Source organism: Tupaia chinensis, unplaced genomic scaffold (assembly GCF_000334495.1).
Source record: "Tupaia chinensis unplaced genomic scaffold, TupChi_1.0 Scaffold148350_1, whole genome shotgun sequence".
Classification (NCBI taxonomy): Eukaryota; Metazoa; Chordata; class Mammalia; order Scandentia; family Tupaiidae; genus Tupaia; species Tupaia belangeri.
This window is the reverse complement of record NW_006208201.1, coordinates 809,739-822,669: the sequence shown is the minus strand read 5'-3', so window position 1 is coordinate 822,669 and position 12,931 is coordinate 809,739. Positions and strand designations below refer to the sequence as shown.

General features: G+C 45.7%; 1 pseudogene; it reads left to right on the top strand.

Annotated features, from left to right (window-relative positions):
- Positions 1-396: 396 nt before the first annotated feature.
- On the top strand, positions 397-671 carry LOC102469760 (U6 snRNA-associated Sm-like protein LSm5 pseudogene; annotated as a pseudogene).
- The last annotated feature ends 12,260 nt before the right edge of the window (positions 672-12,931 follow it).

Sequence of the window (12,931 nt, the reverse complement as noted above, 5' to 3'; positions counted from 1 at the left end):
TTTCTTTCTTTCTTTCTTTCTTTCTTTCTTTTCTTTCTCTTTCTGTCCTTCTTTCTTTCTTTCATTCTCTTTCTCTTTCTCTCTCTCTCTCTCTTTCTTTTTGAGAAAGATTTTTGCTATAAGGGTGTGTATGCTTACCAGAGAAACAGATAGAGACAGAGAGTCAGGAAGCAAGAAATCATCCTCCAGAGGTGATGGCCATGCCACAATCCCTTCTCTTCCATTTTCCTCTTGGGATCTTGAGCATGCACATACATGCACACAACATGAGTTTCAAGCCTTCAGGATTAGAACTCAAACCACGGTCAGCCCTGTGAGTCCAGTGATGCAACCATTACGACATCTGCTGGTCTCCCAAATCTGCATTTTAACAAGCTCTGGACTTCTGGCATAGCCATGGTGGCTAACGCTACTATGATATAAACCCACTAAAGCTGCTGCCACTACAGTTTGTGGACAAGTGTGTAGGATCAAGAATTCACATTATGATGAAAGGGATAAGAAAATTGTTGGTACGCTTCTAGGATTTGATGGCTTTGTCAGTACGGTACTGGAAGATGTCACTGAGCTTAACACCAGAAGGAAGAAGGATTATTAAATTAAATCAGATTTTGCTAAATAAAAATAATATAACAATGCTGGTTCCTGGAGGAGAAGGATCTGAGATATGAATGGATATCCTCAACTTAATGCTAGATTCTGTTTTGTCTTACAATGGCAACAAAATAGAATTGTTTTTGAGAGAGAGACTTTTGCTATAAGATATATGTGCTTGCCAGAGACAGAGAGAGAGAGACAGAGAGACAGAAAGTGAAAAATCACCCCCCAGCGAGTTGGCTATGCCACAATACCTTCTCCATTCTCCTCTCAGGAATTTGGGCATGCATGCACATGTGCCCAGTGTGAGTTACAAGCTGCCAAGTCCAGGACTCAAACCTTGGTCAGCCATGTAGGAATCCAGCAACATAACCATTATGCCATCTGCTGGTCCCTAACATAGAATTTCTTTATAATCTTTTAATATTTAGAGCTGTTTCCCATTAAAGTGAAATGCTTTGAAGATACATACCCATTTTTGTAAGTTAATCATGATTATTTTGGGAAAAGAAAAGTTTGTTTTTTGAAGGCTAAAGATGTTTTTTGTTGGGGAAAAAAAAAAAGCTCTCAGGTCATTCATTACACATTAAAATTAAAGAATAGGGGGCTCAGGGCCAGCCCAGTGGCTCAGCAGTTAAGGGAGCCTGACCTCACATGGCCAACCACAGTTCAGATCCCAGCCGGGGGGACTAGAAAAGCACAGTGGGGACATGTATGTGCATGCCCCACATCCTGATGGGAAGGAGAAAGGGAAGAGAAGGGACTGCAGTGTGTCTACCCCCCACTGGGGGGGCTTTCCTTGTTTCTTTCTGGTGAACACACATGCCCTCTGACAATACATTAGATAAAGATATAAATAACAGAGCACCAGCTGGGAACACAGCATTCTGAGATGCTGGACCCACGTGGGAAGGTACAGGAGTCCTGTGGTCTGAGACAGGCAAGGGTAGACTGGGGCAGAACACCCTCTCAGGGTGCTTATGTCTCTCTGTCTTTCTTTCTCTCACTCTCAGAAGAAAGAGGATGAAAAAGAAAGAAAGAAGAAGGAGGGCAGGAAGGAGGAAAAGAAAGAAGGAAGCAATTTTTGTACTCCTCCCTTTCACATGGCGTAGGGTTGCAGTTCTTAAAGATTTCCTTTTTCCCACAAGATAAGACAGGATTTCTTGTTTTCTCTCCGAGTTGGAGAGAAAAGGTGTATTACTTCATTTCACAGGAGACTGTGAGACCTCTTTCCCAGTCTTGTGTTTGTGAATGAATTTTAGCTCCAAGTCTCCTTTTCAAGTGGACCCAGGCCTTGTTGCAGCACAGACATGAGAATTCCAGCCTCTAGCCATTGGAGTTGGTATTTCAGAACTTTCCTCGGGCCCCACGGCCACTTCCAAGCATCTGCAAATCCATTCGGGATCTTCCGTTCTGTTCTTTCTTTTATTTGTTTTCTGTCATTGGGACTATGCACTCTCCAGAGAGAGACAGAGACAGAGAAAGGGGAAGTGAGAAATCATCCCTCAGGGGAGATGGACACACTACAATCCCTTCTCTTCCATTCTGCTCTTGGGATTGGGGGCATGCATGCACATGGACCTGGCACGAGTTTCAAGCCACTGGGTCTAGCACTCGAACTGCGGTCGACCATGTGGGAGTTCAGTACCTTAACCACCATGCCACATGCTCAGAGCCCCATGGGATCTTCCTGTTCTAACTTCCCTCTTAGTCTCTAACCCAAAGTTATTTGTCTTTCTTTTTATCAAACTCGAAGTAGAGTTTAGTTTTGTTTTTTTCAAGTGAAGGTCATTCCTATACATTCGTACTGGAGTAAGGGGAAGGGGAAGGGAGAGGATCATCATGGGCCCAACTTATCCTGTTACCAGCCAGAGCCGTCCTATAAAACTAAAGTCAGACCTCGCCGCTCTCCTGTCTAAAACAGGGTAGTTGCTGTTCTTCACGTTTGAGATAAAATCCGAAGCCCAGGGTAGGCCACCTGGTCCTGGCTTACTCAGCCCCTCAGCCATTTCTGTCCAGACACACAGCCATTCTTTCTGCATCTCCCATGCCAAATGCTTTCAAACTGCAGGCCCTTTGCATGGCCTCTGGCCTCTGCCCAGAAGGCTCTGGCCTCTCTTCACCTGGTTTGTTCTTTCCATCCTTGAAGTTCAGGCGCAGATGCCCCGTCCTCAGATACACCTCTCCAGCCATGCTCAACTCCCCAGCCGTGCTCGATTCCTCCCCAAGTCGCTGTTTCCTGATTTCTTTCCCATGCGGCTGTTCATCATCGTGACCTATATGCATGGTACATTCCCGTCTACATGGAACTCTGGGGCGTCATGGACCATGTGAGCATCTCAGAAGCACTCATATTTGAAGACTGAATTATGGTCTAGAGCTGTCCAATACAGTGGCCACTAGCCACAGGGGGCCTATGAGTGCTTGAAATGCGCCTAATCTGGGCCAAGTAGGTGGTGCCGGTGGTTAAGGCGCTGGATTTCTATGTGGCCAACCACAGTTCAAGTTCAAGTTCCAGACCCAGTGGCTTGAAGGTCACACTGGGTACATGCGCCTGCATGCCCAAAATCCTGAGAGAAGAATGGAGGAGAAGGGATTGAGTGGCCATTCCCCCAGGGAGTGATTTCTCACTTTCTCTCTCTCTGTCTTCTACGAGCACACACATACGCACATCCTATGGCAAAAATCAAAAAACCTAAAAAGAAAAAGAAAAAAGTTCCTAATCCAACTAAGCTGGACACTCAAGGAAAAATAGATTGCATTTTAAGAACTTAATATGGGGGCCGGCAGGTGACATGGTGGTTAAGGGCACTGAACTCCCACATGACTGACCACAATTTGAATCCCAGACCTGGTGGCTTATTTTCTTTCTCTCTCTCTCTGTCCCTTCCTGGTCAAATTTGAATAAATAAGTAAATAAAGTTTAAAAAATTTCTAAAAAAGCAATTTTAATAAGAAAAAGAAAAGTGAACTACTTCATTAATACATTTTTACTTTGAGTACATGTTGAAATGATAATATTTTGGCTTATTGTGTGAGAAAATGTATTTTTCGAATTAATTCTACCATACGAATATGGCTGCTAGGAAATTTAAAATGACATGTGACTTGTCATATCGGAAATCGCTGGTTTAAAGAGTAAAGTACCTGGAAATGAAAAGTGATCACAGGCCTTATTTGAACTCATGTCTGTCTGCCCTGGAAGTACTGGGTGCCTCTGGGAAGCAATTCATTCCACCCTGAGCGACTTCTGAGCTCCTTCCTGACTGCGTTGAGGGATGGGCAATCTCACCAGGAGAAAAACAAACAGCCCAGATCAGGCTTTGTTCTTAATGCTATTTCTAAGTGCTGACGACACCCCTGCTGGGTCCAGCCTCAGGGGAAACAGTGGGGAACTGATTGACAGCCATTAAGAAAATGGAATTGAACAGCTCAGATCAGACATCAAGGCAAAATCTTTATCAAGCGAGCATCAGACCCCTTGAGCTCCCCAGCTCGGAGGAGGACCTGCCTGTAAGACCTTTGCTGCTTGTGATGATTTGACAGTCACCAGTCCTATTAATATTCTAGGATTAGAATTGTACAAAGACATGTGTACCATCTCCCATTCACTGGCCAAGTGGGCAACTGCGTTAACCTCCACAGCCCTGCTTTCTCACATGTAAAATGGTGATAAGAACCGTACCATTGTACTCACCTCACAGAGTTGTTGCGAAGATGAGATGAGGACATGGAACAGTGGCCAGAGTTCCATGGTTGTTCTTATTACTGCTGCTTATGGTTCCTATAAAGAGCGCTTCCTATAACCAAAGCTCTTATGCTAAAATCAAGAGATAGAGCCAGTCAGTGGCATGGTGGTTAGGCAGCTGGATCCCACAGGTGAGGTTCGAGTCTGAACCCAGCGGCCTGAAAAACATGCCAGGTGTGTGTGTCCCCAAAACCCTGAGAGGAGAAGGGATTGCAGTATGGCCGTCCTCCCTGGGGGGTGATTTCTCATTTTCCCTCTCTTTCGGTGGTCTCCAGTGAACACACATGCCTGATAGCAAAAACTTGAGGGGGAAAACAAAGCCCAGAGATGTGCTTCTTTATCATCCCCACACCCCACAAATCCTAAGGATCATTTCTAGGTATAGGTGATGGGCTCATCTGAATTATTTTCTAAAAAGGAATCCAGTCTAAGAATTTTTTATTGCTATCTTGGTCATTTATGATTCTGGCTGTGAAGCATCCATTTCCCTTCGGAACAGCACCCCAATTTCCTTCTGGGAAATAAACCCTTGTTTCCTGTGGCCAGCAATTCCTAGCACTCTCCCATGTAAGCCCACCTTCTCTCTGTGTGTTGTGGTGCAGACAGGCAGTCCACAGAGCACTCTTTTCTGGAAGCTGCCCTGTCTCAGTGATGTTCTTCCAACCCTGCCCTTTGTATATTACTTAGTAAGAGTTTGTTTCTGTTGCTTGCCACCAAAAACTACACTGACAAAATCCTTATTCCTCCCTTTCTTTTCTCTCCCGCTCTCTGCTCCAACTTTTCTATAAATGTCACCAGAATATAGAGCAGACCACGTGGTCAGAGGAATTGCACATGTATAGGTTCTTCAGAGTTCGGCGGTAAAGAGAGCTTTACACTCTCCACAAACAGACTAAGCTTACAGGTTCTGTAGCTGTAATAAAATGTGAGGGCCAGAGAAACAGCATCCACTGGCGGAAAGTAAGCTCGCTATTTTGTTTTAGTTGTGTGTGTGTGTTTCGGATTTGATTCTTGCTATTGTGTCTGTGTGCCCAGACAGACAGAGATAGAAGGAAAATGAGAACTCACCCACCAAGAGGGATAGCTACACCGCAATCCCTTCTCCTCTATCCTCCTCCTGGGATTTTGGGCATGCGTGCGCATGCACCCATTGTGAGTAAAAACTACACTGACAAAATCCTTATTCCTCCCTTTCTTTTCTCTCCCGCTCTCTGCTCCAACTTTTCTATAAATGTCACCAGAATATAGAGCAGACCACGTGGTCAGAGGAATTGCACATGTATAGGTTCTTCAGAGTTCGGCGGTAAAGAGAGCTTTACACTCTCCACAAACAGACTAAGCTTACAGGTTCTGTAGCTGTAATAAAATGTGAGGGCCAGAGAAACAGCATCCACTGGCGGAAAGTAAGCTCGCTATTTTGTTTTAGTTGTGTGTGTGTGTGTGTTTCGGATTTGATTCTTGCTATTGTGTCTGTGTGCCCAGACAGACAGAGATAGAAGGAAAATGAGAACTCACCCACCAAGAGGGATAGCTACACCGCAATCCCTTCTCCTCTATCCTCCTCCTGGGATTTTGGGCATGCATGCACATGCACCCATTGTGAGTTTCAAGCTGCTGGGTCCAGGACTCAGTTTTGGTTGGCCATGTGGGAATTCAGCACCTTAACCACACCACACCACCTGCTGGCTCCCACACAAAATTTTTAAGAGATGTATTTTGAGGAATTGGTTCATATGATGGTTGGGTGCTGGTAAGTCTGAAAAGAGTCAACTGATTATCAATAGTAACCACATCTGGAAAATACTATTACAACACGACCTAGTTTGGTATTTGATTAAATAACGAGGTAAACAGGTTGACACATATGAGTAACACAACCATCATAGCCATAATACTACTTTGGACCCTTGAATAGTAAACAAGATACACACATATGAAGTATTTAGGGCCAAATAAGGACTCGTGGTAGACTCTGTACCTAGAGGCAGTTAAGAACAACAGCATTCATGCACTGTCAATTGTACCAGGCTCTATTCCAAACACTTTATTAATATTAACTGCCCCTAGCAGTTCTAAGAGTTAGGCAATATTATTTAAATGAGGAACTAGAGGTCCAGAGAGGTTAACTAAGTCGTTCAAGATCACAGAGAACATGGGGTAAGCAGGCTGCGTGTAACTGCCTCTCTGCGGCATGCTGCCCTGAGTGGTCTCTGCGGCTTGGCTTACCCAGAACCATGCCTTCCCAGCTACCAACTACAGTTAAGACCTTGAAACAAAGTATGTCCTGCCGTGGTCGCTTTAAGGAAGACTCCACCCAATCTCACAAACATGGCCAGATTTAGCTGCGGGCATATTTTAGAAAAATATTTTAGGGTAGAATATCACACCCCCACCACACTCCCCACTCCACTACCATGTCTCCCCACGATGATAAAAAGCCAACACCTTTCCATTTAAGAAAACTTGGCAGAGGGCCCACCCCACACAGAAAACATGGCTCCTCTGCCCACTTCCAGCCATCAGGAGCAACGCACACCCAAGGAACTTTCTAAACAAAGGATGTCAGAAATACATCTCTTGTTAATTGTAGTTCCCCTGGAGTGGATGACTACATAATATCCTAATCAGAAAGTTGGATTCACATTTGCATTTAGATAAAAAGCTTGTAAGAAAAGAGATCAGAATCAAAGGAGGCTGGAAGACGGAGTGTGTCTCTGAAGGCCAGTCATGACTGCTAAGGATGGGCAACCAGCAAGGTGGGAATTAAGGACTCCAGGGATGTCCCTTTGGGTACACAAACTCTTTTAGGATTCCCAAATTCTTTATTTTTTTTTTTTAAGAGTTTTTTTTTTTTTTTTTTTTTTTTTGCTATAGGGAACCTGTGCTCACCAGAGACACAGAGAGTAACAGAGAGAGAGAGATCACCCTGGGGGTGGGGGAGATGGCCATGCCTCAATCTCTTCTCCTCCATTCTCCTCTTAGGATTTTAGGCACACACACACATGCCCAGTGTGAGTTTCAATCCACCAGGTCCAGGACTCAAATCATGGTAGGTTGTGTGGGAGTCCAACCTCTTAACCACTACGCCACCTGCTGGCCCCAGGATCCCCAAATTCTGTTTCCACTCTGGCCATAAGGACATTCAAGTGGCTCATGTACCACTTTGAAGATAGCTGGAATCCTCTATCATAAAAGTGTTTCTTGTTCTCATCTCAAGAGGGCTGGAAATTTGACATCCAGTAAAATAGAGCACCATGATAAAGATGTTTAAAATCGAGGGTCAGGGAGTGTAAAGCTGTGACTGCTTTTATTTGGGTGGAAGAAAATTCAAATGTGCAGAGATGGGATGGTAAACACACAGGAAGACATTCCCATGTGCTACTTCCCTCTCATAACAAGAAATGTCTCAAGCAGGCCATGGACCAGACTAGGGCGAAACTGTGAAGTACGAAGATCTCCAGTCAGGGCCAGCCAGTGGCGTAGAGATAATGCAGTTGTCTGTGATACTGGACCCACACAAGAAGGTCCCGGGTTCATGTCCTGGGGCCTCCTCTATACACCAGGTGCACACAGCCATGCTTGCAATCCAGGCTGGCTGAGGCTGGGGTGGTGTGAAGTCACTGTTGGAGTTTCTATCTCTGTCTGTCTCTCTTCCTCTGTTTGTCCCTCTCTCACTCATGGAAGAAATAAATAAAACTTTAAAAAAAAAATCTTCTGTCAGGACCAGCAGATGGTATAATGGTTACATCACTGGACTCCTCCATGGTCGACCACTGTTCGAGTCCTGGACCTGGAGGCTTAAAACTCATGGAGAATGGAGAAGGGATTGTGGCATGGCCATTCCCCTCCCGGGGGGGGGGGTTGTGGCGTGGCCATCCCCCCCCCGGGGGGGGGGGAATTTCTCACTTTCTGTCTCTCTGGCAAGTGCATGAGCCCTATAGCAAAAATCTCTCCCTAAATAAATAAATAAATAATAAAATAAAAATTCTTTTTTAAAAATTAATTTTATTTATGATAGAGTAAGTATGTATGTGTATGTATGTGTGCAAGAAAGAGAGAGGCACTCTCCACAGGGCTTGGTCATGTCATAATCCCCTTCCTCCAGTCCTCCAGCCCACCAGGATCTTAGGCACACACCTGTCCTGTTTTCAGGCTAGCAGGACTGGGACTTGAACTGCTGTCAGCCTGTAGCTTCCAGCTTGCACTCCAGTACACTACTGACAGTGGTGTAAATACCCCACCTTCCTTATCCCTAGGACAAGGTAACTCAAAGCACATGGTCTACACTGGCCTTTGTACTGGGCCAAAGCACAGAAATCTTACCTCAGCCCAGCTGAGGTAGTAGCAAGGTCAGGTGGCGTTGCTACTTGAAGACTGAGGCCACATGGGAAGCCCGGGTTCAGTTCCCAGCCAGCCTAAAAGCCGGGCACAGTGGTATGCATATGTGGTCTCTTCTACTCGGGAGGCTTAGGCAGGAGAATTGTGACAGTGAGACCATGTCTAAATCACCCCCTCTCTCTCTTATCAGAAAAAAGTTTTAGTTTATATTCATATTTTCTCTCTCTCTTTATTTCTTTCTGACATCAATTTTTTTTTCTATCTTTCCCAGAAACAGGACTCTGGGAGCCCCAAATTGGGATCTGGATGGGCAAATAGCTCCTTTATATGACAATTTTGAAGCTATTTTCCACTTCTGCACCGAGTGGTGGAGGTTCATATTCCAGCCAAGCATGATCCTAGATCCTGAGGATTAACGCCGTGCTGTTCGAAAGATACCTACTGGTTACGCCCTCCAGTTTCACTGTGTCCCTTGTCTGTATCTGTCAATGTCAGTGTCAAATTAGGGAGAGAAATGAAATAGGACAAGCCAAGGGCAGCCTTTCTGGGAGTTATGCCAGGCTGGCAAGATGAGGCAGACAGTGCAGTGTGCTGGCAGGAGGTCACGACTGGGTCAGATGATAGACAAAGAGGATGTGCATGGGGACAGAGATAGCACTTTGAGTCCAGAGGACTGAGCTAAGGTCAGAGGTCGGGGAGGTACATTGGAGTCCGTGTTCAGAATTTGAACCAGGCAAAAAAGGTGTAGCCCCAGCATGACACAGAGGCTTGTCACAGAGAGAAACCGAATCAAGATGGGCAAGGAGAAGAAAACAGGGCACGTGAATAATAACCGAGCATCTTTCCCTGGCTCTCATCCCTGGCAACTCTTTGGGAACCACAGGCCTCTCCATAGACACTGCTATCCCACCTTACAGTCATTTCCAGGAATCTGGAGAAGCCCTCGAGTGGTAGCCTCTTAAATTAGTGCTATGACAACCAGCAGCCCTAGCCTTCCCTCTCTGGGCTCCTTGCTGCAGGGTTACCTGTTGAAACCACCCCTGTCCTCCTAGCCACGAGCACCTGCCTCTGCATTGCCTGCCTCCCCGTGCCCAGGCAGGGTGCCAAATGCTGGGAGGGCTGTGGCGCCCTCTGCTGGGCCTTCCCACTGCAGGTCACCCCTCTCTTCCAGCATCTCTCCACCTGAGGGCTTTCTGGGGTGGTGAGGCCTGCTCTCTTCACACAGCAGAATGCTAGAGAATGCACACCACCCCCTTCCCCCGCCAGACCAGAGCAGAATGCTAGAGAATGCACACCACCCCCTGCCCCCGCCAGCCCCCCAGCCCTCAAGCAGTGACTAAGGGAGCTGGTGCCAATACCCCTCCTTCCTCATCCCCTGGACAAGGTTACTTGAAGGTACATGGCCTACACTGACCATTAGAGTTTCCCAGGCAGGTTAAGCTCCAGGTGACCACAGTGGTAACTCACTGGATCATGCATCTTTTATGGCTGTGGTCCTTCCTGTCCTATTCTCCTATGTCTCCACTGGTGTTTCCAAATAAACTACTTACACCTGTGTGCTTGACTTTGGCTGTGTGGTGCTGATCTGAGACACCTTCGGCTAGTCTCCTGCCCTCTACTATACATTCTTCACCCTGCAGCTTGAGAACCTTTGATAGCGTAGATCAGAGCAGATCACACCCTGCTGAAAACTTTCCAGTGGGTCCCCGAGACATGTAGAATGAAAATGCAAGACCCAGGGTCAGCAGGTGGCTTATTAGTTAAGGCTTTGGACTCCCACAAGGCCAACCACAGTTTGGGTTCCAGACCTGGTGGCTTGAAGCTCAGGCCAGGCACGTGTGCATGTGTGCCCAAAATCCTGAGAGGAGAATGGTGGAGAAGGGATTGTGGCAAGGCCAACCCCCTGGGGGGTGATTTCTCATTTACTCTCTCTCCGTCTCTCTCTGTGTCTCTGGCAAGCACATGCACCCTATAACAAAAATTCCTCTAAAAAAATAAATAAATAAAAGCAAGACCCTTACTGTGGACAGCAAGTCCTGGTAACATCTGGACCAGATGGCCCCTGCTCTCTCCCTCCCTTTGCTCATTATGCTCCAGTGACAAGGCCATCTTGCTGTCCTCAAACACTCTGAGTTCTGTCTTACCTTCAGCCTCATGCGTCCACCTTCCCTCTGCCTGGAGAACTCTGCACAGAATCGCCAGGTGGCTCACTCCTTGTCAGTGTTATTCAACTGTCAGCTCAAAAATCACCTCCTCTAAGAAGTCATCTCTGACTACTCAATTTCAAGTAAGCATTGCCCTTAGCCCCTAGTCCTTTTCCAATATTGACTCCTACCTAAAGCTCTTTGGGCTATATATTTATTTACTTGTTTATTTGATGCCTCCTGTCCCCACCCCCAACAATTTTACCCCTGGATATATAACAAAAATGAACTTTTAGGCCCAGCTCATGGCATAGTGGTTAGAGCAGCTGAATCTCACATGGCTGGCTGGATGGTTTGAGTCCTGGACCTGGCAGCTTGAAAGATGCACCAGGTGCACATGCATGCACATCCAAAACCCTGATGGACAAGAGATTGCAGCATGGCCATCCCCCTTCGGGAGGTGCTTTATCATTTCCCTCCCTCTCTCTTTCTGTCTCTCTTTAGCAGGTCCATATGCCCTATAGCAAAATATCTTTTTTTTTCTTTTTTAGAATTTTTTGCCATGGGGTGCATGCACTCACCAGAGAGAGGTAGAGAGAGAGGGAAAGAAATCACCCCCAATCTCCCATTCTCGTCTCAGGATTTTGGGCAAGCACATATATGCATCCCGCATGTTTTTCAGGCCTCCAGGTCTGGGGACTTAAACCGTAGAGGTGGCCATATGGGATCTAGTGCTTTAACCACCATGCCACCTGTTGGCCTGCCAAAAACTTTTTAAATGAATATTTATGTACATTTTAAGACATGGAAAAACATTTATAGTAGCTTTATTAACAAGAGCTAAAACCCAGAAACTACCCAAATGTACAAGAATAGAATATATAAATAGGTTGTGGCATATTTGTACATGAAATATTACATGGCAGTGAAAAAGAACAGATGATCTGCTATGTACAATTTATGGACGAATCCCACAGATCCAATGCAAGAAGCCAGATCCAAAAGAATATGTAGTAAATTATTTTGTTATATAAACTTCAAAAACAGGTGGAATTAAAATATGATAATAGAAGTTAGAAGTTAAAATAATGGTTACCTTTGTGGAAAACAATTTAGCAGAAGAGGGGGACCAGATGGTGGTGTGGGAGTAAAACATAACACTCTGCAAGGCTGAGCATGCAGAAAGGTTCTGGGTTCACGTCCATAACGCAAGTCTCCGTGGTCCGGGGCTGGCTGGAGGCATGGGTGGAGTGCAGCCTCAAGACCTCACTGGATGCTGTCTCTCCATCTCTCTTGCTGATGGAAGAAATACACTTTAAAAAAGGAGAAAAAAAAAAAAAGAAGAGAAAGAAGACAATAGACTGAGGAGGAAACTGGGGTTTCCTTTTAGAACCAACTTAGTTTAGTTCTCACTTTGGGCTGAACATCAGAGCAGCTGTGGACATTTTGGCAAGGAAGAAAAAGCTGAAACTAGAAAAGGGTGTCACAAGTTATTTATTTCTTACAGAAAGAAAATGGTAACTTTCCAGTAGACAGAAAGCAAGTAACCAAGCCTCACCAATAATGGAAAACAAATGACACTGCACACCCACTGAGCAGCACTGAGCAGGACCCAAGATCATTTCCATGGTATTTCTGCCCAAAACGTGGAGCCTGAATTGAATCATGAGCAAATACCAGGCCAACCCAAATTTAGGTGCATTATGCTACATAACTGGCCTTTAATCTTCAAAAATGTCAAGGTAAAAAACCACAAAGAAACACTGAGAAATGGGTCCAGATTAAAGGAAGCTAAAGAGACATGATAACTTAAAGCAGTGTGGAATACTGAAATGGATTTTGAGCCTGGACAGATATTGACAAAGCACGTGATTGTGGGCCAGCCAGTGGTGTGGTGGTGAAGGTGACTGGACCCCACAGGACCAACCAACTTTGTGGTTTGTATCGCAGACCTGGCGGCCTGGGAAACATGCCGACGTGTGCGTGTGTGCATGCATGCCCAAAATCCCAAGAGGAGAATGGAGATAAGGAACACGGCCATCCCCCCAGGGATGTTTCCCTACCTCTCTCTCCAGAGAGTGCACATGCCCTGTAGCAAATTTTT